We start from the raw sequence: 7,500 nt of genomic DNA on the forward strand, positions 1-7,500 counted from the left end.
CAGAACTAGCTATTTATTGATTAGCAATTGCCGAATCATGTAACATTAGCTTAATGCTAAAAAGCCAGGTTACTATCACATTCTGTAACAGACAAATAATTTCATGTAGGCTAACGTTGCCTACCTGCTACCTCTGTCTTTTTCTCGTTTCTCCTCCTCTTCTTTTCTATTTTTTCTTCCCTGGGCACCTGACAGTTTTGGCCGTTTTGACATCTTGTGTTGATTTTTTGATGCGGTGACGTCCATAAACAGTCATGATACGGGAAGGGAGGGGGTGGGGGCGTAATGTTGTAGCAAATAATATTTCTATTAAATAGGCTTTACTTTGCATTTTAATTAACGTGGGATTATTTTTTGTATTTAGAAATAATAGTACCAACTTTTTTTTTCTTTTTTTTCTCCAACATTTGTGGCACTAGCGTGGCGCCCCCTGATGGACGGCGCCCTTAGCATTTGCCTATACGGCCTATGCCACGGGCCGGCCCTGCCCCCCGCACACAGTGGAGTTTTACAAGCCTTCTTCTTGGTAGGTTTCAAAGACCGCTTTTGCTTCTCACCGGGCACTCAAAGTTTTTGTGATAACTTAGAAACAATTATTCTAACAGTAAGTGGCTAAGTAGCTATATTAGCCTACTATCAAAATGACTGTGTGTCGCAAGCTGACGCAAATCTTCGTTGACAGAAACGTTGAAATGTAATATTTATTCTACACATTTTAACAACATTGGAAAACATTAGTACAACTTCTCAGAGGGTGAGGTACTGTAACTCCTGGAAATGACTGTCTTAGAACGGCCAAAGGTGTAGATGTGTGTGTCCAAGTTAAAGGAAAGGACAGGCTGTCTTCTTCTAATGGATTTATTACAATCTTTGCAAGATGGGTAACGTTTGCTGTGGTCTGGAACAACATGGCACACAAACAACTATCAGAATATGAGACATGGAAAAATAAAGTAAATACACAGAGGACATGAGTAAAGGAAATTAAATATACCTACGAACGAGGCACAATGATGCAATATGTACATACAGCTAGTCCAAATAGCATGTTAGCATCGATTAGCTTGCAGTCATGCAGTGACCAAATATGCCTGGTTAGCACTCCGCACAAGTCGATGACATCAACAAGGCTCACCTTTGTGCATTCACGCACAGCATAAAAATGTTTGGTGGACAAAATGCGACAAAAGGAGGAGTGGCATGAAACCCGTCTTTCCGTGGCAGCGTCGGAGAAAGTTGTACATGCGTAAAAACGGCTGAGTCACGGTCCACACGACGGTGAGTTCAAGGGCCGCTGAAATGAGTGGGACAAAAACGGCGCTCGTCAAATACTCTTGTCAGTGAAGCATAGACACAAACATATTGTGTCGTGTTTGTCCTACAGAAATCATATTACAACACAACATTTATTTTTCACCCCATTTTTTTTTTCCCATTTCCATACATTCTTGAAAAAGCTCCATGGAGCCAACAGGGCGCCGCTAAAGAGCCTCTCAGGGAATAAAAGTCACTGGTCAATCCCAAGTTCTTTCAGATGACATATATGTTGAGTAAGAAGGACCATCAAGACAGAATAGGAATATTATCAAGTTTTACTAAAGCTTTAGAAGACCACCCTTACAATGCGGTCATACCAGCATCTAGAAGCGGTCTGAAAATCCAACGGGAAGAGACAACTTATTGGATAGGAAAACAGCCCCCACCCTGCCCAGAAAGGAATACCAGCCTCATTGTTCTAATACTGATCAGGTAAAAAGGGAGTACACCATACTCCCACATTTCAACGCCTTCGAGGTAAGGCACAGAGTTTACTTGCGGGCATAAGATACGAGCATAAAGAGTACACACGGGACAATATTACCGCGGGTTGCTGACATCCGGAATAGCCATTAGAGACGTAATATTTGTGCCAATATTACAGCGGGCATCATGTCAGTATGGCACTTGTGGAGAATGCATATATTTTTAAGGGTTCTTTCTTTATTCATAGTCATGTTTAAAGCAGCTAATATTTTCCCGTGTGTACTCTTTATGCTTGTATCTTATGTCCGCAAGTAAACTCTGTGCCTTACTTCGAAGGCGTTGAAATGTGGGAGTATGGTGTACTCCCTTTTTACCTTATCAGTATCAGTATACGCTGTATTCCTTTGTGGGCAGGGTGGGGGATGTTTTCGTATTCAATAAGTTGTCTCTTCCCGTTTGATTTTCAGACCGCTTCTAGATGCTGGTACAATGTGGTCTCCTAAAGCTTTAGTAAAACTTGATAATATTGCTATTCTGTCTTGATGGTCCTTCTTACTCAACATATATGTCATCTGAAAGAACTTGGGATCGACCAGTGACTTTTATTCCCTGAGAGGAAGACTGGTCAGACGCAACACACTATATCAATCAATCAATCAATCAATCATCCATCCCATCCATTTTCTACCGCTTGTCCCTTTCGGGGTGGCGGGGGGTGCTGGAGCCTATCAATGTTTATTCATATAGCCCTAAATCACGAGTGTCTCAAAGGGCTGCACAAGCCACAGCGACATCCTCGGCTCAGATCCCACATGAGGGCAAGGAAAAACTCGACCCAATGGGACAATGAGAAACCTTGGAGGGGACCGCAGATGTGGGGTCCCCCCTCCACCCCGGGCCACCGGTGCAATGGACGTCGAGTGGATCTAGCATAATATTGTGAGAGTCCAGTCCATAGTGGATCTAACATAGTAGTGAGAGTCTAGTCCATAGTGGATCTAACATAATAGTGAGAGTCCAGTCCATAGTGGATCCAACATAATAGTGAGAGTGCAGTCCATAGTGGATCTAACATAATAGTGAGAGTCCAGTCCATAGTGGATCTAACATAATAGTGTGAAAGTCCAGTCCATAGTGGATCTAACATAATAGTGAGAGTCCAGTCCATAGTGGATCTAACATAATAGTGTGAGAGTCCAGTCCATAGTGGATCTAACATAAAAGTGAGAGTCCAGTCCATAGTGGATCTAACATAATAGTGTGAAAGTCCAGTCCATAGTGGATCTAACATAATAGTGAGAGTCCAGTCCATAGTGGATCTAACATAAAAGTGAGAGTCCAGTCCATAGTGGATCTAACATAATAGTGAGAGTCCAGTCCATAGTGGATCTAACATAATAGTGAGAGTCATAGTGGATCTAACATAATAGTGAGAGTCCAGTCCATAGTAGATCTAACATAATAGTGAGAGTCCAGTCCATAGTGGATCTAACATAATAGTGAGAGTTCAGTCCATAGTGTATCTAAATTAATAGTGTGAAAGTCCAGTCCATAGTGGATCCAACATAATAGTGAGAGTCCAGTTCGTAGTGGATCTAACATAATAGTGAGAGTCCAGTCCATAGTGGATCTAACATAATAGTGTGAGAGTCCAGTCCACAGTGGATCTAACATAATTGTGTGAGAGTCCAGTCCACAGTGGATCTAACATAATAGTGTGAGATTCCAGTCCACAGTGGATCTAACATAATTGTGTGAGAGTCCAGTCCATAGTAGATCTAACATAAAAGTGAGAGTCCAGTTCATAGTGGATCTAACATAATAGTGAGAGTCCAGTCCATAGTGGATCTAACATAATAGTGTGAGAGACAAGTCCACAGTGGATCTAACATAATATTGTGAGAGTCCAGTCCACAGTGGATCTAACATAATAGTGAGATTCCAGTCCACAGTGGATCTAACATAATAGTGAGAGTCCAGTCCACAGTGGATCTAACATAATAGTGTGAGAGTCCAGTCCATAGTGGATCTAACATAATAGTGTGAGAGACAAGTCCATAGTGGATCTAACATAATATTGTGAGAGTCCAGTCCACAGTGGATCTAACATAATAGTGAGATTCCAGTCCACAGTGGATCTAACATAATAGTGAGAGTCCAGTCCACAGTGGATCTAACATAATAGTGTGAGAGTCCAGTCCATAGTGGATCTAACAAAGTAGTGAGAGTCCAGTCCATAGTGGATCTAACAAAGTAGTGAGAGTCCAGTCCATAGTGGATCTAACAAAGTAGTGAGAGTCCAGTCCATAGTGGATCTAACAAAGTAGTGAGAGTCCAGTCCATAGTGGATCCAACATAATATTGTGAAAGTTCAGTCCATAGTGGATCTAACATAATAGTGAGAGTCCAGTCCATAGTGGGGCCAGCAGGAGACCATCCCGAGCGTAGACAGGTCAGCAGCGCAGAGACGTCCCCAACCGATGCACAGGCGAGCGGTTCACCCCAAAGTCGGGACCCGGGGTGGACCGCTCTTTTTTTAATGCACTAGTCCTCATGGGAAATCTGGTCTTCTTCTGGAAAAAAAAAACACTACCGCTTTGCGCCACCAAAATCCACCAAAACTGAAAGTTCTTAATCGGGGCTTTGAGAGTCTCCAGGCATTAAACGTTGATCAATCCCAGGAAAGGAGACCCTTTAAATTGAGACAGCACAGGTCGGAATGCCCCCCCGGCCACACGAATAATGGAAGCCACTGTAATGTTCCCACTCCTCAGGCGGTGATGTCGAAAGGAATGCGTGTCAAGGCTGCAGAAGAGGGTTCACCAAGAGCCTCCTCGTAGGGAAATGGCTGACTCACGCAGCTCCTGCCAGTTGTTAGGCGTGCTACGAGGGACAGGAGCCAGATGCACATCGCATTTCGCGGCCGGTTGATGCATTTAACGGGAAGCGAGCGGCCAGGTAGGAAAAGTATTATTTCCAAGTTGAAGTAAAACCCACACAGACCCTCACGGCAAACTAAACAACTGCACTAAAGTGGTCTGCGGTATTTAATGTCATGATGGCCGACTCCTGGCATGAATGCTCGTTTAGGGCCGTGTCTTTAACGATCTGACCACATTCATTTTCAAAAACTAGTGACTTTTGGTTTAATTTAAATTTGGAAAATCAAAATACTGTAATTTCCAGACTATAAGGCGCACTTAAAATCATTTTTTTTACTCAAAACTCGACAGTGTGCCTTATAACCCGATGCGCCTAATGTATGGCATGATTCTGGTTTTGCTTACCAACCTGGAAAATATTTTATTTGTTACGTGGTGAAATGATAAGTGTGACCAGTAGATGGCAGTCACACATTAGAGATACATGTAGACTGCAATATGATGGCAGACACACATAAGAGATACATGTAGACTGCAATATGATGGCAGTCACACATAAGAGATATGTGTAGACTGCAATATGATGGACGTCACACATAAGATATACGTGTAGACTGCAATATGATGGCAGTCACACATAAGAGCTATGTATAGACTGCAATATGATGGCAGTCACACATAAGAAATACGTGTAGACTGCAATATGATGGCAGTCCCACATAAGATTTACGTGTAGACTGCAATATGATGGCAGTCACACATAAGAGATATATGTAGACTGCAATATGATGGCAGTCACACATAAGATATATGTGTAGACTGCAATATGATGGCAGTCACACATAAGAGCTATGTATAGACTGCAATATGATGGCAGTCACACATAGGAGATACGTGTAGACTGCAATATGATGGCAGTCACACATAAGAGACACGTGTAGACTGCAATATGATGGCAGTCACACATAAGAGATACGTGTAGACTGCAATATGATGGCAGTCACACATAAGAGATATGTGTAGACTGCAATATGATGGCAGTCACACATAAGAGATATGTGTAACCTGCAATATGATGGCAGTCACACATAAGAGATATGTGCAGACTGCAATATGATGGCAGTCACACATAAGAGATACGTGTAGACTGCAATATGATGGCAGTCACACATAAGAGATACGTGTAGACTGCAATATGATGGCAGTCACACATAAGAGATATGTGTAGACTGCAATATGATGGCAGTCACACATAAGAGATATGTGCAGACTACAATATGATGGCAGTCACACATAAGAGATACGTGTAGACTGCAATATGATGGCAGTCACACATAAGAGATATGTGTAGACTGCAATATGATGGCAGTCACACATAAGAGATATGTGTAACCTACAATATGACTCAAGAAAACAACACCAAAATGTTATATGTTCCATAAAAAAAAAATAAAAGAACTTTACACACGGCGCTCAAAAATCTATCAAAATGTTTTATTACGACTTTGGTAAGCTATGAAGCCGCACCGCTTGATGGATTGTACTGTGCTTCAACATAGGAGTATTATTATGGTGTGTGTACAAGGTAAGACATATTATCTGGCGTTTTGTTTCACAATATTATGCAAAAGTCCCCACATCTGCGGTCCCCTCCAGGGTTTCTCCAAGGTTTCTCATTGTCATCCCATCGGGTTGAGTTTTTTCTTGCCCTGATGTGGGATCTGAGCCGAGGATGTCGTTGTGGCTTGTGCAGCCCTTTGAGACACTCATGATTTAGCAGGGCCGGCCCGTGGCATAGGCCGTATAGGCAAATGCTAAGGGCGCCATCCATCAGGGGGCGCCACGCCAGTGCCACGAATGTTGGAGAAAAAAAAAAAAAAAAAAAGTTGGTACTATTATTTCTAAATACAAAAAATAATCCCACGTTAATTAAAATGCAAAGTAAAGCCTATTTAATAGAAATATTATGTCTTACAACATTACGCCCCCCCCCCCCCCCCCCCCCCGCACGGTGCGCCCCCTCCCTTCAACACAAGATGTCAAAACGGCCAAAACTGTCAGGTGCCCAGGGAAGAAAAAATAGAAAAGAAGAGGAGGAGAAACGAGAAAAAGACAGAGGTAGCAGGTAGGTAACGTTAGCCTACATGAAATTATTTGTCTGTTACAGAATGTGACAGTAACCTGGCTTTTTTAGCATTAAGCTAATGTTACATGATTAAGCAATTGCTAATCAATAAATAGCTAGTTCTGTTTTAACGTCGGGTTAATATTGTGGAGGGGGCTAAATTGTTATGGAAAATAATAATGTAACGTTAGGTAATTACAGTACTCCCACCTTACATTCCTCAGGGACATTTGTATTAGATCTTTTAAGCAGGTGTTTTTTGTTCACATTGTTATTGCCTTCTGGTTAGCTAATGTTTGCCCTGCAGGCAATAGCCACTTTTCCACCCCTTTATATATTAGGTATAGTTGTAAGCCTAGTTGTTAAAGTGCACATCATTAATGTTAATCAAGCAATATCACATGAGAGGGAATGCTGTTTTTTAATTTGAGCCCTGCTGTGATTCGGTTAAAGATAATCATAACATAACATTCTCATATAATATGTTGATTTGCTTTCTTTAAGTAAAAAAAAAAGGTCAAAGACAAAGCTATTCGTTTTTTTTTTGTGAGTATATACACTTCACTGCCGATGTGGGGGGGCGCCACCTAAAATCTTGCCTAGGGCGCCAGGTTGGTTAGGGCCAGGCCTGGATTTAGGGCTGTATAAGTAAACATTGATTGTTTGATTATTCAAGGACTAAATTGCAATAATAAACACATGTTTAATGCACCCTCAGGTAGTTTTTTGTTAAAGTAAAGCAAATAATGC

Source organism: Entelurus aequoreus, linkage group LG12 (genome assembly GCF_033978785.1).
Source record: "Entelurus aequoreus isolate RoL-2023_Sb linkage group LG12, RoL_Eaeq_v1.1, whole genome shotgun sequence".
NCBI lineage: Eukaryota > Metazoa > Chordata > Actinopteri > Syngnathiformes > Syngnathidae > Entelurus > Entelurus aequoreus.